Genomic DNA, 25375 nt, shown 5'->3' with positions numbered 1-25375 from the left:
CTGCTTAGGGCCACAGTGGGCCCCTCTGAGACTCCTCTGCATTCCCTTGTGAGTCCTCATGACCTCTGTTAACCAGGTAGCCCAGGAGGCAGTGCCGCCAGCAGACATTGTTTTCTCAGTGAAGAGCCCACTGAGTGCCGGCTACCTGGTGATGGTGCTGCGTGGCATCTTGGCAGATGAGCCACCCAGCCTAGACCCCGTGCAGAGCTTCTCCCAAGAGGCAGTGGACACAGGCAGGATCCTCTACCTGCACTCCCGCCCTGAGGCCTGAAGCCATGCCTTCTTGCTGGATGTGGCCTCGGCCTGGGTGCTCCCCTTGAGGACGTCACGTGGAGCTGGAGGTGCTGCCTGCTGTCATCCCCACTGGGGGCACAAAACTTCAGCAGTAGAGGGGGCACAGTGGCGGGTGGATCACCTGAGGTCAGGAGTTCGAGACCAGCCTGGCCAACATGATGAAACCCCGTCTCTACTAAAAACACAAAAATTAGCTGGGCATGGTGGCAGGTGCCTGTAATCCCAGCTACTCAGGAGGCTGACGCAGGAGAACTGCTTGAACCCAGGAGATGGAGGTTGCAGTGAGCCAAGATTGTGCCATTGCACTCCAGCCAGGGGGACAAGAGGGAGACTTCACCTCGAAAGAAAGAAAGACAGGCTAGTACGTTTTCCACAAATTTCAATGTAACTCTCTTCCCCCACCACACACACACACAACGCATTTGAGGGATGGGAGGAAGAAACTGAGATCACAGGGAAAATTGTAAGAGACATTCAGAAGGACAGGTCTCAGAAATTTACTAGTTTGGGGGGGGTCAGAACAGGTGTATATAAAAGAATATTAAGACAGTTCCCAGGTTTAGGCATATGTGACTAGATAGAGTGCTAGGAGATGGATACGTGAAAATTTAAATATCATCATTTTGAACACCCATGTCACTCCAAGTGAGATTCCCTAAATATATGATATACAGACAGATATATGGGTTTGAAACTCTGGAGATGAATACAAATTTAGGAGTCCCTGCAACACAGGTCATGACTTAAGTAACGGGAGTCAAAGATTACTCAGAGAAAGCACAGAATGAGAAGAGAAGAAAGAAGTAGGACAAGGAAGAAGAGATCGGAGGAGACCAAGGCAGGGTGATAAGATCAAAACAGGAGAAAAGAATCCGACAGAAGTCTCATTTGATTATCATGTCCCTTCCCAGAGGACAGGGACATGTCTTTTATACCCAATTATCACAGGTCCTGGTGCAGCAGACACACAGTTTTTTTTTTTAATTGTGTTGTACTATTCACAGTTTCCTGTATTCACCAGGGGAGAAAAAAGTAAGTATAAAGAAGCACAGACACAGATGTTTTTACACTGTGTACTAAAGGGGTCAGATTATACACAATATTTTATGCCTTACTTTTTTACTTAATATATCTTAGAAGTTTGCACATGCTCTTATGGAAAGACTGGCTGCATTTTTTGGTCCACAACAGAACAACAGAATATTCTATTATAAAACGGTACACTATAATTTTTATTTAACCAACTCTTTATTGGTGGACATTAAGAATGGAGGAATGTTTCAACAAAGGATCAACAGTATCAAAATACTGCAGAGGGGTCAATTTGGGGACTAAGAGGGGAGCCACTGGATTTGACAACTAGGAGATAAATTTTAGTGCAACGATGAAGGCAGAATCCAGATTATAATGAGCTCAGTGAAAAAAGGTGAAGACATGTAGCTTATTCTCTCAAGAAACTAGGCTATGATAAACTGGCAGAGGCTCTAAGAGTGGGAGGTGAGTTGTTTTCTCCTTCATGTAAATATATTTACCTTTTAAACACTAGGCCCAATTTTATATCCTATTTCATTTAACTTTATAAACATATTTATGTATGTATGCATGTATGTATGTATCTCATGTGATGTTTTAGACACTGAAAAATAACTCATTTCTATTATAAAACTGATATCTTTAGATGTTCAGAAGCAACTTCCTAAAAGGAGGTAGCAGTAATGGAGCTATGTCTATCAGTCTTTCCCATCAACCCCCTTGCTGGAGATGTAAACATGTGTCCATCAAGCCTTTAATTTTTACCTCTTATCTTCATGGCTCTCCATACAAAACTTAACTCTTTTTTTTTCTATTTGTATATGTATATTTATATGTATATCTATATCGAGAGAGAGAGAGAGAGAAAGAGTCTTGCTATGTTGCTCAGGCTGATCTCAAACTCCTGGGCTCAAGCAATCCTCCCACCTTGGCCTCGCAAAGTGCTGGGATTACAGGCGTGAACCACTGTGCCCAGCCTCAGCCTTAACTCTTAAAATATCTTCAAACCAATATTCTTCTGTTCTAATTTTTAAGAATAGATGTGTTTAAACCAACTGTAACTTATTTTGACAAAAATTGGAGTTAAGACTCAGACTTCCTCAAATAGTTCTCCTAAAACCATTTACAGAATAATCTATCTTTTCAGTATTAAGTTAAAATACCACCTTTTCCTTATACTAAATTCTCGTTTGCATGACTCTGGTTCTAAACTTCCATTGCCTTTATCTGTCTGGCCCAGGAATAGTCCACAATATTTTACTACTATCTGGTTGAAAGAGTCTATACTTTATTAATTTTTATTATTTATTCTTCTAAACAAATTTTAGAGTCGTTTTGTCAAGTGTCAAAAATAAATCTGCCAGAATTTGTACTGAAATTTGTGTGTGTGTGTATATATATATACACACACTATATATAAAATATAAAATGTATATATATAATTTATATATATAAATATTTATAAAATATGAAATATATGTATATACACACACATTTTTCTTTCTTTTTTTTTTTTTTTTGAGACAGGGTCTCACTCTGTCACCTAGGCTGGAGTTCACAGGCATGATCTCGGCTCACTGCAACCTCTGCCTCCCAGGCTCAAGTGCTCCTCCCACCTCAGCCTCAGGAGTAGTTGGAAATACATGTGTGTGCCACAGACACCCAGCTAATTGTCATCTACCCGCCTCAGCTTCCCAAACTGTTTGGATTACAGGTATGAGCCACTGTGCCCAGCAGAAATTACATTTACAAATTAATATGAAGACATGGTGATAACTAACATATTTATAACATGAAATCTGCTCATCCAGGAACATAGAATGCAAATCTTTCATTCCACTCAGCAAAATTTTGTCCTGTCCTTGATAAAAGTCCTGCACATCTAAGTTTATTCCTAGGTATTTAATTTTTGCTGAAATACCTGAAAAAATACTTCATCACTATATCTTCTATGTGATTATAGCTAACATTGGGGAAGGCTATTGATTTTTATATAAAAGAACTTTTAACCAGTAATCTTAAAAATTGTTTTTCTCAGTTGGTTCCTTTGGATATTTTTAGGTAAACAATCATGTCAACTGAAAATAATGATTATTTTTCTATAAAGACTATGACATCACAGGAAAATACAGTAAATACTTTTTAAAAGAATATAAAAGGGCCAGGCACAGTGGCTCACGCCTGTAATCCCAGCACTTTGGGAGGCCAAGGTGGGCAGACCATGAGGTCAGGAGATCGAGACCATCCTGGCTAACACGGTGAAACCCCATCTCTACTAAAAAATACAAAAAAATAGCCGGGAATGGTGGCGGGCGCCTGTAGTCCCAGCTACTGGGGAGGCTGAGGCAGGAGAATGGTGGGAACCCAGGAGGTGGAGCTTGCAGTGAGCCGAGATCACGGCACTGCACTCCAGCCTGGGTGACAGAGCGAGACTCTGTCTCAAAAAAAAAAAAAAAAAAAAAGAATATAAAACTATAGGGAATATGACCTCAACTATTTAAACATATGTGTAAGGGTTATGTATTTTAATAGCAAAGAAAAAATATATACTGGTAGAAAATGGCCATCATGTCAACAGTCAATAGTGGTTATATTAGATAGAGAAATTATGGGAGACTTTAATTTTTTTCTTTTATCTTTTCTGTACTTTACCAATTTTCTCAACAATGGTTGCTTATGAGTTTTATAATTAAAAAAAGGTTTTAAAAATTTTTCCAACATGGAAAGTTATATTTCTTTATATACTAAAACAAAAACAAAACTTTCTATTTGAATACCTATGGCAAAACCCTATCTCTACAAAAAATACAAAAAATTAGCAAGGTGGGGTAGTACACACCTGTAGTCCCAGCTACTCTGGAGGCTGAGGTGGGAGGATCACCTGAGTCCCCAGAGAATGAGGCTCCAGTGAGCCGTGATCATAGCACTGCATTCCAGCCTGGGAGACACAGAAAGACCCCACCTCAAAAAAAAAAAAAAAAGAAAGAAAGAAAAAAGAAATATCCATAATGATCTGAAATGCCTATCTGTATAAGACTGTCATTTGTTCACAATTTTTCAAGCAAATATCACACAATAAATTGAATGCAGGTACAAATGACATATCAAACATCAAAGAAATTTGCAAAAGATGTAAGACTGTACTACCTTGGGTTTAGAAATTTTCTTATCATAAAAGCATTTATAACAATATTTTGTGAGCTTTTAAGGAATATTTTAAGTATTTCTGATTTAATTTCTAGTGATAAATACCAATAGATATAACCTACATTCACAAAAGCTCCTTGGGCCCTCAATATACTTTTAAGAGTGTAAAGGAATCCTGACCCCAAAACTTTGAGAACTGCTGCCTTCCCCTCTACTTTATTCCTTCCCTAGAATTTCTTCCTTGGAAGAAACATTCCTTTGCCATTCTATGTTAACTTACATAGTTCCATTGAGGCCAGTTTTGCTACCTCTCTCCCATCTTTCCACATCCCTCTCTTGACACAAAACCTGACCAAAGGACTCTACCGGCCCACCCCATTTCCAGTGATTAGCTGTCAGGTGGGCTAAGCCAAGAAAATCTGGGTTTTCCCTGAGACTAGACCTCTCTTTCTGGGAGATATGGAATCACAGGGACAAGGCTGGCCCTGTCACAATTCATCTTGTCTAAATGGGAAGAGGTTAGGCAAGTTTCTAGAATGCCAGACTGCTTTCTAGAAAGTCAAAGATAATTATACTTTCTGCCACGACTGTGAAAATGCCCATTTCATTGCACGCTTTCTAACATTTTTACCAATCTGATAAATAAAAGCTGGTACCTAGAAGAAAAAAAGGCTGGGTATGGTGGCTCATGCCTGTAATCCCAGTACTTTGGGAGACCAAGGTGAGTGGATCACCTGAGGTCAGGAGTTCGAGACAAGCCTGGCCAACATGATGAAACCCCATCTCTAGTAAAAACACAAACATTAGCCGGGCATGGTGGCAGGCCCCTGTAATCCCAACTACTCGGGAGGCTGAGGCAAGAGAATCACTTGAACCTGGGAGGTGGAGGTTGTAGTGAGCCAAGATCATGCCATTGCCCTCCAGCCTGGGTGACAAGGTGAGACTTTGTCTCAAAAAAAAAAAAAAAAAGTTTCCATACAATATAATTTGTTCCATCTCTAAAAACCAATTCAGCAATAACTGAAAGCCACCACTTGGAAGGTTTCAAGGATTTAGCTCTACCTGTTGATGTCCAAAGCATTAGTTAAGGTAGAAAAAAAATACACACACACACACACACTCTCACCCCTATGTAGTCTGTACCAGGAAACACGAAAGACTAGATGGTACAGTCATCCAACACAAAGCACACAATAACTGAAGGCACTGTAGAGGAATAACTTATGACACAGATCTACAATATTGTTGAGTGAAAATGCAGATTACAAAAAAAAATCTGATTATTTAAGGGAGAAGGAACACATACAAGCAAAGGAGAAAAGAGATGAGCAGATGACTGAAAGATACAAAATTCTGATAGTGGTACATTCTGAGTGGTAGAATTATCAGTATTATTTTCTAGTTTTGCCTAAAAATTTTCTAAATTTCTTAAGAACTTTTTGTTATCCATATTATCAAATATCCATCACCCCAGGAAACTTAACCTTGAGCACAAACTCTACAAGTTCAATGTTTGTTCAGTTTAATATTTAAGAGACAACCTATTTTGAAAGACATCTAAAATGATGACCAATATTTAAACCTATGCATTAATATTTTTCAATCATATCCTTCACATTTTGTAATTTTGATAAGGTTAAGCTTTAGATCCATCTTGAAAAGATAAGTTTTCTATTTGTCTTTAAAATACGACCCACAATATGCCTGTTTTTAAACAGTGAATGATGCTCTAAAATCACAATATAAATTCAGGCAGTGCTCCTTACATGGAATGTTTAAGTACTTCTAACACTGCTCTTTTTCACTTGTTATGAAAACACAGAACAATTATCTAAGCATCTAATTATTCAGGTCCTTTGTTTCTCCTCCATTCTATTAGTTTTATAGTAATTTTAGGGCCTGTGAGGATGAAGCTGTCTGTGACAGCTACCACAAAGCTTACTATAGGTGGACAAATTTCAAACAAGTTTATCACCACTACCATCCCCACCATAAAACTGTCTCAATCAAGGGCAACACAATTCAATATTAGCCAAGACAACCCCTTTACCTGTCACTGCTTAAGAAAAGGATTTTTGGTCTTATTTAGAAATAACTTTCTGTACCTATTTTTCTCCACAAATCCACTGAGACCAATGTGTGGCTCTATCTCAAGCACCAGCAAGCAAAACTGCCTGCTAGAAGGTTCAGTTTTTGTATCTTTCCAAATGTAGAACACAGCTATCTTCAGGGATTTCATAATTTTTTGAAAATTGATGCACAAACTTCTTCTTGGAAGTTCAGAGATACAGCAGCTGTAATTCTTCTGAAGGCTGGTTATGGGACGCATTACCTTCATACTTTGCTGTTCAAGAAATGTGGGGTGGAGAATCAAGTAAATTGATAGAATTTCCATATAAAATTCTAAGTGCTCTGAGAACAAAAGAAACTTAAAATACACACACACACACACATACACACACACACACACACACACCACGGTTTTCCCTACTAATCATTTTATAACTAAACAACCAAGTTGCTAAACCAGAGCCCACAAAAGCAGAGTCAAAGTTCTAACACTTGGTAAAAGAAAAATGCACACATACCCCTGTGAGCTAAAAAAAAAAATGCTTAAGTATTCAAAGACAGCAATTACAGCTACTGAGAACATCACTGTAAGCAAACTGAGGCAGAGAAAACAAACGTGCTGATGAGGATTTGAACCACCTAAGCTGCAGAAACCCACTGGATGGTTTCCTAGGTTCCGAGTTGGCATTATCTTTCAGAACAATCTTCTAGAAGAGATCACATAATACTGTTACAAAGGATCTGGAGAAAGGGACCCTGGCTTCATCACTGTGGCTCTCCAGTCATGCTTTACATTTGGCAGTGACTATCTCCATTCAACTCAATTCCCTAACCCTAAACTAGCTGACATGTATCAAATACTGCCCTTTACCAGGTCTAAGTAAGTTTAACTCCCCCGACTCCCACCAAAAAAAATCAAGATACTAAGGGATATACTATTCACAAAAGGGAAACCTGTGTCCTCTTCATATACCTGTTCCTTTCAAGGAAGGCTATAAAAATGGGGATGAGGGAGGATAACCACTAGGAATTTGACTCTATATTATAAATTGGTCAGATAAATGAAAATAATTCCTCTGGACTCAAAGTGATATGGCTCTGAAAACGGGAGAAACATCGGGGTCCTTTGTCTCACGCCAGTTAAACGACATGGACACACAGGAGTGGTTTTAAGGAGCAGAAAGTTTAATAGGCAAGAAAGAAGAAAGGCTCCCTGCAGTACAGAAAAAGGGGGGTCTGAACAGAGAAAAAGCCCCGTGTGTGGCAGAACAGTACTCGGTTATATTGGGAGGCTGGAGGAGGTGGTGTCTGATGTGCACAGGGCCCAGGGCATTGGTTTGACCAGGCAGGTCATTCATGTAGCCCGAGAAAAACGTGGCCCTCCCACCCTAGCCTTTTAATATGCAAATGTAGGTCACCATGTTGTCCTGCACACGTGGGGTCATCTGGAGGTGTCACCTTGAGGTGGTGACTAGAAGAAGAGGGTGGGAATCTCCATGTTGAATGGACACAGTTTCTAAGCACTGGTATTTGCATATCAAAGCTTGGCAGCCTGTAGTCCCAGCTACTCAGGAGGCTGAGGCAGGAGATTCACTTGAACCTGGGAGGCAGAGGCTGCAGTGAGCTGAGATCACACCACTGCACTCCAGCCTGGGTGACAGAGCGAGACTCCGTCTCCAAAAAAAAGATAAAAAGAAAAGAAAAAGAAATGTTTCTGGAGTTGTTTCTATTAAAAAGGAAAGCCTTACTGAGGCCTCCTTACCCTCTCTATCTGCCTAGTATAATTTCTGAATAACTCCTCTATTAAAAGTACCACTGAGGTGCTTAATATGACAGTTCTGATATTTCCCAATGCTCCTCCACAAATTCAATTTGGAAAGGTAATCTGTTCCAGGAGGGCAAACCAAAGAAAAAGTCCTAGGCTCCTGAGTCAAGGTTTGTTTCTTTCCTTTGTACAAGCTGACTACTTTTTAATCATAGTAAAAATGAGAAAAATGCAAGATGAAGTTAACAGCATTGCTTTATTTCCCATGAAAAGCTGTCATAAAGCATTCTCAAAATAAACTGTTATTCAGCCACAAATGACACCATCACTTTTTTATTCATAGGGCACAGTATCGCTGCCAAAGAGCTTTCCTCTATATGCTCTCTTGCAGGGCAAAAAATATTATCTATGTTATACAGAAACACAATAAAAAAGTGATTTACTTAAGGTCCTAACTACTAAATAAAAGCTAAACTACTCACTTCCTCCTAGATTCAGAGAGAGCTCCAACATTTTCTAAAATTTGGTATCTTGTTGTTGGGGTAGGCACTTTTTGGCAATAATGAATAGACATTTAATTAGCCAATCAAAAAAAACTTATTAGGTACAGTAAGTTCCTCTTCAAAGGTTTAACCTGTTCAACTTCCTTGTTCTTTGTTCCTAAGAACAATTTCCCTGTACCTTCTCACCCCTATTTACCTGCTTAGTTATCTGCTCAGTTACCTGCCTTGTAAACAACTCTTCCCGTCAGTCCCAACCTGTAACTCACATTCCCTCTCCCTTCCTTATTAGGGAGAATATTCGCCATAGCAAATCAGGTCTGCTTAGATTGTGTAGTCCGACTCCAGCCCATGTGGGAATGACAGAGAGGTAGGGACTGCATTAGGGATATAAACTCCTGCTCTATCCCGCTCGGTGTGCTCTTGCATTCGTGACTAATGCAAACAGCACTCTTTTGCAGAAGTAAGTTGTCTTGCTGAGAAAACTTTTTTTCCTGAGTGCTGGTTCTTCCTTGCAGCACTGATCATTTGTTTCTTTTTTCTTTCTTTTTTTTTTTTTTTGAGACAGAGTTTCGCTCTGTCACCCAGGGTGGAGCACAGTGGCTTGATCTCAGCTCACTGCAAGCTCCGCCTCCCAGGTTCACGCCATTCTCCTGCCTCAGCCTCCTGAGTAGCTGGGACTACAGGCACCCACCACTGCGCCCAGCTAATTTTTTTGTTTTTTTGTTTTTTTTTAGTAGAGACGGGGTTTCACCATGTTAGCCAGGATGGTCTCGATCTCCTGACTTCATGATCCGCCCGCCTCGGCCTCCCAAAGTGCTGGGATTACAGGGGCGAGCCACTTCGCCCAGCCTGATCATTTGTTTCTAACAATCTGGGGGCTCGTCCGGAATTCCCATTCTCCTCTGAGAAAAGGGTCTCCAGTCACCAATAGTGAGGAGAAGCATCCCACTGCCTCATTGAGGTGGCCTCATGGTGAGGGATCAGGACCCACCCAGTGTGATGAATAAACCCGGACTCTCAGCAGTCTGGAAAGGAACAGACCAACAAGTTAAGAGAAAAGGATCCTCACATACCATGGTGACCAGGTAACTATGTGCACAGACCAACGTAACAAACATCACAAGAGCGACGAAGTATTTTCTTGGTGGTTGGGATATCTTGGAGATTGAAAGTGTGTGTTGAGACACACAATTGAGTGCAAAGCAAGTGTTCAGTCCAGATCTGCAGTTCTGTGGTCACCTTATAAAGCTTAAGGCAGCCCTTCTGTAAAGGAGTCTGGGTCGGGGTTTCTACTGAAACAGCCATTGCTAAGAGGAAACCAACGTTCCCGTGAGGGAAGCAGCCAGAGAAGGACGAAGCAAAAGGAGAAAAGTGCAAGAAACCTCCAGCAGGGGGGTTGAGCCTCTAGGAAAGGAAAGGAAAGGTGAGAAATCTCCAGTAGGAGAGGTTGAGCCTTATACAAACCTCTCGTAACTGGGAAGAAATTTCTAGTAGGGGAAATTGAGCCTCACCCCAATCCCTTTTCAAGATGGGAAATACCTCAAGTAATGCAGGGGAGAAAAAGGATAAAGCTAGCAACAATAACATTCCTCCTGATAGTCCCCTAGGGCTTATGCTAAAATATTGGAAAGAGAATGAAAGGACTAAATACAAGAAAAAGCAGCAAATGATAAAATATTGTTGTTTCATTTGGACTCAGGAATCAATCCTGAAAAGCAAGTCAGAAATTAACTCCTCTGAGAAAGATAAGATCCCTGTTCCTAGACAGCTCACCAACACATGGAACCTCCTCCACCACCTTCCCCCGTCCAATACCCCTAACCTCCCTCCCCCTCAAGCAGAGGCAGTTGTCCCAGACCCTTCTCCTACCCACATTGTTCCCCCTCTTTATAACCCTGCCTCTTGGGAATTGTCCCAACAGCCTGCTCACTACCACCCTAAGTACTCTTCCCTGAAAGGACTTCAATGTGAGATAGAGCAATGTAAAAGGGATATTCAGAACTTCCCCTTCCCCTCTACCTCGGGAGAATTAGCTCCACCTCTCTTCCCCTGAAGAGAGGTGTCCCTACGAGGAGGAGGTATTCCCTTTGTAAATGCTCCTTTAACCAGCTCGGAGGTCCAAAACCTAAAAACAGAGTTCAAGCCACACTATTAGACAACTCCAGTGGAATAGCAGATCGAATTAACCAATTTCTAGGACCACAGTTATATATAGTTGGGCTGAGTTAATGTCCATCCTAGGCATCCTTTTCTCAGGGGAAGAAAGAAGCATGATCTGTAGAGCTGCTATGGTAGCCTGGGAACATGAACACCCTCCTGGCCAAAACATTCATGCAGCGGATCAAAAATTCCCCAACCAAGACCCCTGGTGGGACAATAATAACGCAGCCCACTGAAGAGGATATGCAAGAACTTAGGGAAATGATAATAAAAGGGATTCGGGAGTCAGTACTCCGAACCCAAAATCTTACTCGAGCATTCGACATACAACAAAGGAAAGATGAAGGGCCTATTGAACTTTTAGACAGGTTGAAAGAACAAATGAGAAAATATGCTGGCCGAGATTTAGAAGATCCTCTTAGGCAGTGAATGTTAAAGCTTCATTTTGTTACTAACAGCCAGATATCACAAGGAAATTACAAAAGATAGGAAATTGGAAGGACCATCCCATGAACGAGCTTCTTAGAGAAGCTCAGAAAGTGTATGTAAGGAGGGATGAGGAGAAGCAAAAATAAAAAATGAAAATTATGTTATCCACCTTCCAACAGGGGGCCCCAAAGGATAAAACACACCAGTATTACTCTCTGTTACCCAGAGACCCACACACTCCCAAACAAAGCCTCCCGAGAGCCAAAACCTATAAAGATCCTAGGCCCCCACTTCCTAAGCCATATAAAGAACATAAAGAGGCAAAGCCGAGAAACCCAAAAATAGAGAGAAGAGACAGAATCAATGCTTCAATTGTGAGAAAGTAGGCCACTTCAAGAGGTATTGTCCCGAATTAAAATCAGAAAGAGAAGTCGTCCCACTTACGACCTTTGAGGAGGAATAGGGGGGTTAGGGGCTCTGTCTCTTTTACCTTGAATCCCACCAAGAGCCCTTGATAAATTTAGAAGTGGAACCCAAATCTGAGCTTATGACCTTTTTAGTAGACTCAGGAGCAGCCTGCTCCTCTGTTTGTTACCTTCCCCCACAATATAACCTGGTCCTCAGAGGAGCTTGTAGTCTCAGGGGTAAAAGGAGAGGGAATCAAACTAAAAATTTTAAAAGAAACAGAAATTAGATGTAAAAACTGCTCAGCTAATGTTGAATTTTTGTTAATTTCAGAGGCAGGAACTAATCTATTAGGAAGAAACTTAATGTTAAAACTAGGTATAGGTTTACGTATTGGCTCAGAAGGATTCTACACTTCATTAAACCTGCTCACCACTGCAGAAGAAACATACATTCATCCTGATGTTTGGGCAAGGGAAGGAAATTGGGGAAAACTCCAAATGCCCCCTATACATATAAAGTTAAAAACCCGTGGAGAAATAGTAACAAGAAAGCAATACCCTATTCCTTTAGAAGGCAGAATAAGCCTGAAACCTATAATTGAAAGCCTCATCAAGGATGGGCTCCTTGAACCCTCGATGTCCCCTTATAACACCCCAATACTGCCTGTGAAGAAACCAGATAGGTCATATTGACTAGCATAAGACCTCTGGGCCATCAAGCAGACAGTCTAGACTACCCATCCTGTTGTCCCTAATCCTTAAACCATTCTCAGTAAAATTCCATATGAACATCAATGGTTTACAGTAATAGGTTTAAAAGATGCCTTTTGAGCATGTTCCTTGGATGAGGACAACTGAGACATTTTTGCTTTTGAATGGGAAGATCCCCATTCTGGATGACAGCAACAGTATCGATAGACAGTTCTACCCCAAGGCTTCACAGATTCCCCTAATCTCTTTGGTCAAATTCTAGAACAAGTGTTAGAACAAGTTTATACCCCAAAATGTATATGTCTGCTCCAGTACGTAGATGACTTATTAATATCCGGTTAGGCTATAGAAAAGGTATCTGCTCTCTCCATCCATATCCTTAACCATTTGTAAGGAGAGGGACTATGGGTTTCAAAGAGAAAGCTTCAATTCATAGAGCCTGAAGTTAAATACCTAGGACACTTTATAAGTAACGGCAAACGAAGGACAGGGCCTGAGAGGGTGGAAGGGATTGTATCCATACCTTTGCCTAAGACTAAACAAGAACTCAGAAAATTCCTAGGGATAGCTGGAGATTGCCACTTATAGACTGACTAATATGCCCTAGTCACAAAGCCTCTCTACCTAAAACTCACCCAAGAAAAGCGTGACCCTCTCCTGTGGACTTCTGAAGAACTCCACCAGGTTGAGGAGCTAAAACATCTGCTTATAACTGCCTCTGTTTTAGCTTTGCCTTCCCTAGAAAAGCCATTTTACCTTTCTGTTAACATAAATAAGGGGCTAGCTTTAGGGGTCCTTACCCAAGAACACGGAGGTCACCAGCAACCCATGGATCTCCTATCAAAAGTTTTAGATCCAGTAACCTGTGGATGGCCTGAATGTTTCAATCCATTGCAGCTATCGCCTTGTTAACTAAAGAAAGCAGAAAACTAACCTTTGGGGGAAAGTTAGCTGTAAGCACGCCCCATCAGGTTAGAACCATCTTAAATTAAAAGCCAGGAAGGTGGCTTACTGACTTGAGAATTTTAAAGTATGAAGCTATCCTGTTAGAAAGAGATGATTTAACACTAATGATAATTCACTTAACCCAGAGGTTTCCTGACTGGAGATCCCAATCTAAAGAGACCTGAGCATAAGTGTTTAGATTTAATTATCATACAAAAGTTAGGCCTGATTTAAGAGAGACCCTTTACAAAACGGGGCAGGACTTATAGATGGCTCTTCCCAAGTAATTGAAGGAAAAAGGCGTAATAGGTACTCAGTAGTAGATGGGGAGGCACTTGAAGAAGCAGAGTCCAGAAGACTGCCAAATAATTGGTCTGCCCAAACATGTGAATTGTTTGCATTAAATCAAGCCTTAAAGCACTTGCAAAACCAAGAAGGGACTATTTATACTGATTCCAAGTACGCCTTTGGGGTAGCTCACACCTTCGGAAAAATTTGGACTGAACGAGATCTTATTAATAGCAAAGGCCAAGACCTGGGCCACAAAGAATTAATCACCCAAGAATTAGATAACCTGCAGCTGCCAGAATAGCTATTGTCCATGTTCCAGGACATCAGAAAGGTCTTTCTTTTCAAAGCGGAAGGAATAACCTAGCAGATCAAATAGCCAAACACACTGCCATTTCCTCTGAAAATGCCTGTTTTTCACTTAGCCCCTTGCCTTCCTCCCCCGACTGCAGTCCCCATCTTTTCTCTCGCTGAAAAGGAAAAATTAACAAAAATAGGAGCCAAAGAAAATTCAGAAGGGAAATGGGTGTCACCAGACCAAAGAGAAATGTTATCCAAACCCCTCATGAGGGAAATTCTCTCTCATCTCTCATCATTAGGGACCTCAAGCTAAGTGTGATGCAGTCCTCGGGGTCTACAGATGTATAGGAATTTATATTTTGGCAAGACAAGTTACAGATAGTTGCCTAGTATGTAAGAAGACTAATAAGCAGATCCTCAGAAAACCACCTGTTGGAGGGAGAAATCCAGGATTAAGGCTGTTCCAAAGTGTCCAAATTGATTACACCGAAATGCCCCCAATTGGTCACTTAAAATATTTATTAGTGATAGATCACCTTACTCATTGGGTAGAAGCTATTCCCTTTTCAAGTGCAACTGCTAGTAATGTACTCAAGGCATTAGTTGAAAATATTATACCCAGGTTTGGATTAATAGAAAATGCTGATTCAGACAATAGGACTCATTTCACTGCACATGTTCTTAAGAAACTAGCCCAAGTACTAGATATAACATGGGACTACCATAACCCCTGGCACCCACTTTCATCAGGAAGAGTAGAAAGAATGAATCAGACTCTGAAAAACCACCTAACCAAATTAGTCCTAGAGACTCGGTTGCCATGGACTAAATGCCTCCCCATGGCCTTGTGAAGATTCCGAACTGCCCCTAGGAAAGATGTCGGCTTACCTCCTTATCAAATGCTGTATGAGTTGCCTTATCTACACTCCACTGCTGACATTCCTCATTCAAAACAAAAGATCTGTTTCTCAAGAACTATATACTTGGTCTATCCTCCACTTTCTCTTTCCTTAGGACTAAAGGCCTCTTGGCACATACACCACCCCTTGAATTTCCAGTTCACCACCACCAGCCCGGACAGTGACCACATTCTCATCAAAGGTCAGAAAGAAAGGAAGCTCAAGCCCACCTGGGAGGGACATTATCTAGTGTTTCTAATGACTGAGACAGCCGTCCACACCACCGAAAAAGAATGGACTCACCATACCTGAGTCAAAAGAGCACCACCCACTCCAGAAGCATGGACAGCTATTTCAGGGCCAACTCCAATCAAGTTAAAGCTAAAACGGGCTTGATCCTCTTATGCTGTATTTCTTTTCCCCTTCTATTGCTAGTCCTCTCGTTATTAATGTAACTACGTCGAGCTCACCCCAAACTATTACCTTTGATGCTTGCCTTGTTATATCCTGTGGAGATCTCCAAAGTCAAAAGCAACTCTCAGCCTCAGAGAAGTATCTCTGCCCCTTTCAGACAAAAGCCTCCCCCATTACGACTCTTGTTCCTTAAGAAATGTAGGGAAACAGGCCTGCCATAGCTGGAATGATATTATGTGGACAACTGAACATCAGGGCTGGACCTTGTCAACAGGCAGTTGTAAGTCCCTAAAACCATGTTTGCTTTGTTAAAGGAAACATCCCCCGCCCCCCAATTGCCAGTATAACCAATGTAATCCAGTGCAAATTTCTATTCTTATCCCCACTTCTGCCAACCCTAAACCTACTTTAAGTCGCTTATACGGCATAGGAGCCAAAATAGCAGGGACACATCTTATAGAATCCTTTGAAATGCATTTCATTACTTTCTCACCTCCTCCACCTCCTTCTACACTCTCTCTCAACGAAACCGCTGTTCTTCCTCCAACCAAGGATAAAATCAAGGTAAGCCATTGTAGAAGTTAAAAATTTGAAACAAACCATAGCAACTGAGACAGGGTACCAAGACGCAAATGCTTGGTTAGAATGGATTAAATATTCTGTCCGCATTCTAAACAAAAGCAACTGTTACACTTGTGCGCACAGTAGGCCAGAGGCCCAGGTTGTCCCCTTTCCACTCGGATGGTCTTCCAGCCAACTGGGCATGAGCTGTATGGTAGCTCTTCTCCAAGACCCCACAGCCTGGGGTAATGAATCTTGCCAAGCTCTCTCTCTGCTATTCCCTAAAGTCCAACACCCTGCACGTCAGTCCCTGAGGGCCATCCAGCCTCCATCTACTGACACCAATTTTTACCTCGGGTCTCTCACAACAAGGGGAAAACTTGGCATTTCATGAAGACCTAAAGGGATGTGGTGAACTTAAACGCTCCCAAGAGCTTACCAGTCAGTCTGCCCTTGTTCATCCTCGAGCATACGTATGGTGGTATTGTGGTGGACCCTTACTGGACACTCTGCCAAGTAACTGGAGTGGTACTTGTGCTCTAGTCCAACTGGCCATCCCTTTCACCCTAGCATTCCATTAACATAATAGAAGAGAAAATCAGAAGAGAAGAAGTGACCTTCATGGGTCCTTTGACTCCCACGTTTATATAGATGCTACTGGAGTTCTACGAGGGGTACCAGATAAATTTAAGGCCCGAAATCAAACAGCTGCAGGATTTGAATCTGTGCTGTTTTGGTGGTCAACTGTAAATAAAAATGTAGATTGGATAAACTACATTTATTACAACCAACAAAGGTTTGTTAACTACACAAGACATGCCATTAAGGGAACAGCCGACCAATTAGGTCCCATTAACTAAATAGTCTGGGAAAACAGGATAGCCCTAGATACGATGCTAGCAGAAAAAGGTGGTGTCTGTGTCATGATTGGAGTCCAATGATGTACTTTTATTCCTAATAACACAGCCCCTGACGGAACAGTAACAAAAGCTTTGCAGGGCCTAACCTCCTTATCCAATGAGTTAGCAAGCAATTCTGGCATAAATGATCCCTTTACAAGTTTAATGGAGAAATGGTCTGGAAAATGGAAAGACTTAACGTCCTCAATATTTACTTCTCTTGCAATCGTTATAAGTGTGCTTATTCTTGTTGGATGCTGTATCATACCATACATTCGTGGACTACTGCAAAGACTCATAGACACAGAACTTACCAAAACCTCTCTTAGCTCTCCCCCACCCTATTCAGATAAGCTTTTCCTTCTAGAAAACCAAGCAGAACAGCAAAGCAAAGACATGCTAAAAAAGTTTGAAGAGGAAGAATTACAAAAATTAAGAGGGGGGAATTGTTAGGTACAGTAAGTTCCTCTTCAAAGGTTTAACTTGTTCAACTTCCTTGTTCTTTGTTCCTAAGAACAATTTCCCTGTACCTTCTCGACCCTACTTACCAGCTTAGTTACCTGCTTAGTAACCTGCCTTGTAAGCAACTCTTCCTACCAGTCCCAACCTGTAACTCACATTCCCCCTCCCTTTCTTATTAGAGAAAATATTCACAATATCCAGCTGAGTCAGCTAAGATTGTGCAGTCCTACCCCAGCCCATGTTGGAATGACACAGAGGTAGGGAGTGCATTAGGGATAAGAACCCCTGCTCCACCCCGTTTGGTGTGCTCTTGCAATCATGACTAATGCAAGCAGCATACTTGCAGAAGCAAATTGTCTTGCTGAGAAAACTTTTTTGCCTGAGTGCTGCTTCTTCCTCACAGCACCGATCATTTGTTTCTAACAATCTCTCTAAAAGCAGCCTAGAAAGCAGCCACTTATGCAGAAAGAGTAATAATTTAGGCTCTACAAGTCATATAAAAAATGAAGTTTCATTTGTTTACCGGCTAATTTACTTCCTGGGAGATATTTTTCATTCTAAAACAGTGATTCCCTACCAAGAGTTCACAGATGCCAAGAAGTCCATAAAAGGAGTAATGGAATTGCCAAATTATGTTAAATACTTCAAAAGGACTCAAAGCCATATACTAGCTCCCAATAGGCCTGCATAAGTTATTAGAACAAGCTGCTTTGCATTTTGGGGTGATCAGAACCAGTAACTAGATGGCAATCACGTCTGTTACTGAAGATGGAAAAACTATACTTAAGTTGGTATAACAATCTTTCATAACATGGCTTCATAGAAAAGAAGTATAAAAAGGATTCCTTGAGGTTGAAAAAGAGTGCTCTTTTCCCTTCATTATTTAAGATTAGGACAAATTTATAAAACAGGAAAAAAAATAGCACAAATCCCTTGGCAAACAGAGTAAAACATCTACTCTGTTTTGCTTTTTTTCACTTCTTACACTCTCTTTCATAGGAAGTCAATTTACAGACTTCCATCAAGCCCTTAGAGACCTTTTTGTACTATCCATGACAAGCTCTTGATGTTATCTCTGCACTTTTGACAAATTCTTAGCAGTTAACTTACAAGGCAGTTAAGATTTTTGTTCAAGCACAATATAGCTAGAATAGGCTCACACATTCAATAAAACAAATATTTACCAAGCATTTATTGAGTGGAAGATAAAAAGCACAAAGCATAATTATAAAATATTTTCCCCTGCCACCATAAAAAAATTAAACAGGCTTACAGAATACAGCGTAAGAAAACATGACCAAAGCAAAAATAGTAAGGACTAAAGAAGGGAGGAAGGGGAAATATCAACATGAACTGAATACGACCCAGAAGAGCCTTCATGGATGGTCAGACATGTAAAGACAAATTGGGTAGGGTTAAGGGGTGGAGGTCAGGGCACATTCTATAGGGAAACAGCAGCTGATACAGAAGCCTGAAAGGAAAAGCGGGCAGAGCACCTGGACAGGACTCTTCAGGAACGAGCACGCATGTGTGTGAAAAACAACTTAGTGAGGTACCGTTCACCCAAACATTAGAGAAACCGCGTAAAAATGCTGCTTGGTAAGCATGAAGAAGGCAGGGCTCGGCCTGTAGAAGAACTCAATAACATTTGAACTGTCTAAAGAGGAAAAGTTAATGAATAGGCCAAACTCATTCCTTTCTTTGTTTTAAGAGCTACAACTTTAGAGAATAACAAATCACAAACCCAGTAGACAGGTCCTGGCATTTGAAATCCAACCCCATTTTTCCCTTAATCTTTCCCCTCTGAGCAAATGGTATCGACATGAACAAGCCATGTTGATTTGATCAAGACACTCATCCGTGGTTAAAAGAGTCTTTACCTTCAAGAGATACAAACAGAAATATTTACAGATGAAGTGATCTGTCCGGAATCTGCTTCAAAATAATCCAAAGTGGAGTATAAATGAAATAAGATTTGCCAAAAGTTTATCATTGTTGAGGGTGGCTACAGTACATAGTTCAACTTTTGTTGAGGCCAGGCATGGTGGCTCACACCTGTAATCCCAACACTTTGTGAAGTGGAGGCAGAAGGATCACTTAGCCCAGGAGTTCGAGACCAGCCTGGGAAACACAGGGAGACACCGTCTCTCAAAAAAAAAAAAAAAAAAAAAAAAAAATTAGCCACCATGATGGTGAGTGCTACTTGTGAGGCTGAGGTAGAAGGATCACTGGAGCCTGGGAGGTCAAGGCTGCACTAAGCTGTGATTGTGCCACTGCACTTCAGCCTGGACAAAAGAGTGAGACTCTGTCTCAAAACAAAAAAAAAAAAAAAGAAAGATGTAACATATTATAACTGTCAGACCATTTGTTGCAACCTGGGCTGCAATCTTTTTCTTTAAACCCAAAAGAACTTCTGACCAGGTAAATGTAGTCTTTTTTTCTTTTTTAATGACAAATCTACTTTATAAAGTACCTTCCCTTATCAGTGAGAAAGAAAATATAAAAGAGCTGAGTCAAATCTGGAGTCAATAAAGGTTTGTAGTTCTTCAAACAAGAACCCTTGCTCTGAATTCTAAAAGTAAATAACAGACATGCTGAAAAAATATTTCATTTTATGAAAGGTTCTGCACCAAGCCTTTTACAAAAACAGTATACAAAACCTACTAAACATCCTGTTCCATCTTCCACTTTGAAATCACTGCTTGGTCTAAATTCAGTTTCATTAACAAAAATGAACACAATAAAACAGTACTCTATGCCCCCATTCCACCCCAACAATTATCTTCAGAGGATGTCCAGATTTCTGTACGCTATTTGCCAATCCTACCTACATATTAAAAAAACAAATCTCAGCTTTAGAGGAAAATCACTGGTTAATTAAAATGTCATTTAGGGTTGTATTTGTTTTCTATGAAGGGATAATAATGGGATATTTTATTTTCATTTATTACTAAAGCAACACCTTTCATTATTAGAAATGTATTTCCATTTCAAGCTACGTTTCAAAGCAAATTATAGTCTTCAACTAGCCACTTTCATAGGTATTCTGAATGCAATATTTTATTATAAAGCCTTGGCTGGCCTCCAGTGTTAATTAGCACAAAAAGATGGGTTTATTTTCAAAAGACAGGACATTCTTTTCAGCCTTCAAAATGTTTTCATCAAAAATTACTATGTACCATAAAAATAACACACTCACTGTAAACATTTAAGTGATTCAAAGATAAAGTAGAAAGTCAAAGTCTCCACCTACCTGCCCTCTAAGATGTTAATACTTATGCTTAACATATTTTATTTTTTAAAAGGAGGGGAAATCACATCATAACTACTTTAAAAGGCCTTTACAGCTTCTTTGTAATTACACACACACACACACACACACACACACACACAGAGTGGGGAAGGAGAGGGAGGGGGTGGGGGAAGGAGGGAGGGACAGACAGACACATACACTTCAATGTAAGGCTTATTATAAAACGTACAAAAAAGGTGAGAAAACAGAGATGGGTGGGAGATGGGCCTGCAATTTCAATATCTGAAGTCAAAACAACTTATTAGGAGATAATTTAGAATGCTTCTTGTCAACCCTATTTGGGGAAAATATTGATTTGATAAAAGGTTACGGACTAAAATCAAAAAGTAGCTGCCTTTTGAAGGTCAATTAATCCTTCGGTTTTAGGAAAAACTAAAATGTTACAAAACACACACAGTGAAACATACAGAGAACTCAAACTGACCTAACTACATTTATCCTCTCCTTCCCAATTATCCTTTATCACTAATTTCCCCAAACTACTACTCTATTAGTTTCCTATTGCTGTTAACAACAAATTATCACAAACTCAGTGGCTTAAGACAACACAAATTTATTATCATATTATCATTTCTGGAAGTCAAAAGTCCAAAATGACTTTCACTTGTTTAAAAATCAAAGTGCCAGCAGGGCTGTGTTCCTTCTAGAGTCTCTATGTGGAGAAAGTGTTCTTTTGCTATTTCCAGCTTCTAGAGCTGCATTCTGTGGCTCACGGGCTCCTTCCTCCATGTTCTAAGCCCGCAGTGTAGCATCTTCCATCACCTGACAAAATCCAACACGTTTTCATCATAAAAATGGTCAAAGTAGGAATAGAAGGCAACGTCCTCATCTAACAAAAGGTACCTGTGAAAAACCCACACCTGACAACATCATACTTAATGGTGAAAGCTTGGATGCTTTCTCTTTAAGATCAGTAGCAAGACAAGGATGTTTGCGCTCACCACTTCTATTCAATGTTGTACCAGAGATGCTTCTCAGGGCGATTAGGCAAGAAAAAGAAATAAAAGGCATCCAGATTGGAAAGGAAGAAAACGATCTCAAACTACTTCATCCTGTACATAGAAAATCCTAAGGCATCCACTTAAGAGCTGTTGCCAAACAAACAAGCCAGATCATAGTCTATAATTGACCTCTGAAACAAGGCTACAGTTTCAGAGACCAGTATGCAAAAATCAATAGTATTTCTATATATAATCAATGAACAATCAAAAACTGAACAATTAAGATAACAAAATTAACAATCGCATCAAAATGAATAAAATCATAAGCAACAAATTTCAAGAAAGTACCAAGTTTATACAATGAACACTACAAAACACTGTTGAAAGAAATCAAAGACAACCTAAATGAAAGGAATCAAATTCAGCATCCAGAAAAAATCCCTCACATTTATGATCAATTTCAACAACGATGCCCAAGACAATTCAATTGGGGAAAGAATAGTCTTTTCAACAAATGCTTCTGGAACATCTAGAGATCCACATGCAAAAGAAAAAAGTTGGACTCTTCCCTTACAAAATACACAAAAATGAACTCTCACATTACATACCTAAATGTAAGAGCTAAACCTATAAAATTTCTAGAAGAAAACATAGGAGTAAATCTCTGTGACTCTGGGTTAGGCAAAGAATTGTTCTTAGATATGATGCCAAAAAAAAATCAACAACAGAACATTATCAAAACTGAAAATTTTGCTTGAAAGGATAGCATCAAGGAAGTGAAATGACAACCCACAGAATGAGAGATAATTTTTGCAAATCATGTATCTGATAAGGGACCTGTAGTCAGAATATACAAAGAACCCTTACAATTCAATAAGACAACCCAATTTAAAAACAGGCAAAGGATGTGAATAGGCATTTCTCCAAAGATACAGAAAAACGGCCAATAAGCACAGAAAAAGATGCTCAAAATCATTTGCCATTTGGGAAATGCAATCAAAACCACAATGAGGTATCACTTCACGCCCATTAGGGTGGCTATAGATCAGAAAGTCAGATAACATGTGTTGGCAAGCACATGGAAACACTCAAGTCCTTATACACTGCTGGTAGGAATGTAAAATGGTGCAGCCACTGTGGAAAACAGTTTTCCAATTTCTCAAAATGTTAAACACAGTTATCATACACCCAAGCAATTCTACTCTTAGGTATATACCCAAGAGAAATGAAAACATATGTCTTCACCAGAACTTGCTGTTCACAGCAGCATTATGCATAATAGACCAAAAGTGGAAACAACTCAACTGCCCATCAACTGGTGAATGGATAAGTAAAATGTGATGTAACCAGTCATTGGACTGTCATTCATTAATAAAAAGAACAAGGTACTGATCCATGTTCTAACATGAGTGAATCTTGAAAACACTATGCTAAATTAAGCCAGTCACAAAAGGCCATGTATTGCATGATTTTATATATACATGAACTTTTATGTATATATAATTATATATATATTATATATATAAATTTATCTATATAAATATATAAAATTATATATCATATGTGATATATATTTTTCATATATATCATATATATCAAATATATGATATATATCATATATTTGCAAAAATTTTATATCATATATCATATATATGATATGATATATATGATATATATGATATGTATACCACATAAATCATATATACATCATACATACATCATACATACATCATACATCATACATCATACATACATCATATATACATCATATATACATCATATATATATCATATATATATATGAACTTTCCAGAATAGGTATATCAATAAAGACAGGAAGTGTACAAGTGGTTGCCACAGGCTGAGAGGAGCAGGGAATGGTGAGTGACTGCTAATGGATATGGCACTTTTTTTGGGGGGTGATGAAAATGTTCTGGTCAGACAATGGCAATTACAAAACTGTATACACACGAAAAACCAAAGAATCACACACTTTAAAAGGGAGAATTTAGCTCGGCATGGTGGCATGCGCCTGTACTCCCAGTTACTCGGGAGGCTGAAGCAGGACTGCTTAGAGCCCAGGACTTCAAGGCTGCAGCAAGCTATGATCGCTCCACTGCACTCCAACAAGGATGACAGTGTGAGACCCGTTTTCTAAATAATAATAATAATAATAATAATAATAATAATAATAAATAACCCAAGGTACTCAGTTCACATGCAAAACCACTGGTAAACATAAATTATCTCCAAGTAATCTAGAAAGAAAATGAGCACATAAGACGTCTTCTAAAAACACACATATATTTCTTTACATGTTACATTTAACGTAAAAATCAGCTATGCAGAAGTTACATGAACATTTTATGTTGGAAAGGTAAATGACTATTATTAATACAGAATGGTTAAGTACATTTATGTTTTTATGTACAAATGCATAAAAGGAAAAGCATCCTTAAAATAAACACCATCAATGGCTCCTCGGTGGTCACAAAACAAAATCCTCACACCTTTGTCTTCCTTCACAATTGAGCTTTATCCACCTTTTCAGGCTGATCTCCCATTATTACCTGACACAAACTTGGGTGGGCCAGAGTTTCCACTGACCATCCCCCCACTATTCATCCAACACTATGTTCACTGCCTCCCATTCCTGACCATTTGCCTTTTGTCTTCAACTAATTCTGGGGACGTTCTGTCCAAATAAATGATCCATATTCTTGAAGGCTGGAATCAAGTCCTATTACAAATATATTTTCTCACCCTCTCCAGAGCATAGCAACCCAGCATCTACTGGCCTCTCACAGCTCTAACCATCCACAACCCTAAGCTGGCTTCTCATCAAACGGGTACTTTTCACCACCCAAATTCAATTAATTCACTCTTACAATAATAAAGAATAGTCGCCTACAGCCTACCTTTTCCAGCCTTGATTCAATCATTTATCAATTTTATCTTCAAAGTCCCTCACTTCAGGGAGATGATATATCAGCTTTCACCCAGAGTCCTGAAGAAAACAGCACTCTTGCCAATGACATAGTGCCACCTAGTGGCAACGTAAGGTAAATCACAGTGGCAGTAGGAGGATCTCCACACTACTTTTACAGGAAAGCACTGCAGGTAAAAAATAAGAAGCTACAGTACTGTTTGGCAGGACAATTTGTTTCATACGTGCATACTATCGCCCTGACTAAATTAACTCTCAAGTCTTACAGGTATTATTTGTTTTCAGTTCCATGCACAGATTAGCCATTTAGTACTTACTAAATCAAACTCAATTTCTGAAGTGTCTTACACCAATATATTCATGCACATATGGTTAAAATTTTCCTTGAGGATCTATCATGTGAGAGTGTGGCTTATTACAACAAGTAAACAGAACAAATAAATACAAAATGAAAAGAAATCGCATGATTTACTCGCATATAAGGGAGCTTGTTGTGGATTAAGTTTCATGACCCAGGACACTGAAACAGAAATGGAATAAATGAGAATAAAATTAAAAGTTGTCATCAAAAATACATAAGCCACCTAAAGTCCTAGGTGTCAAGCATAGCTCTATGAGTACAATCCCCTGCCTGAGATTACCATATGCCCAGCTGTATGCTATACACTAAGAGATTTAGGAAGGAAGCGGGGTCAGGGATTGACCCCAGACTCAATCTTTTCAAGTGGGGAAGAAAGATCTTCCGATTGAAAAATAAAGACAAAAAAGGCTTCACTGTCACAGAAGTTTCAACAACCAACAGGATATTTAAAACAGTTATCAAAGCAAAACCATTGTATGTTCACTTACATTTTTACACAGTCCCTCAAACTCACAAAATGCTGTTTGC

General features: G+C 39.7%; 1 pseudogene; it reads left to right on the top strand.

Annotated features, from left to right (window-relative positions):
• LOC129137104 (chondroitin sulfate proteoglycan 4-like) overlaps positions 1–25375 on the top strand; it is a 34657-nt pseudogene that overhangs the window by 8177 nt on the left and 1105 nt on the right.

This window comes from Pan troglodytes, chromosome 16, assembly GCF_028858775.2.
Source record: "Pan troglodytes isolate AG18354 chromosome 16, NHGRI_mPanTro3-v2.0_pri, whole genome shotgun sequence".
NCBI lineage: Eukaryota > Metazoa > Chordata > Mammalia > Primates > Hominidae > Pan > Pan troglodytes.
The sequence above is the reverse complement of the archived record's forward strand: the minus strand, read 5'-3'. Positions and strand labels throughout refer to the sequence as shown.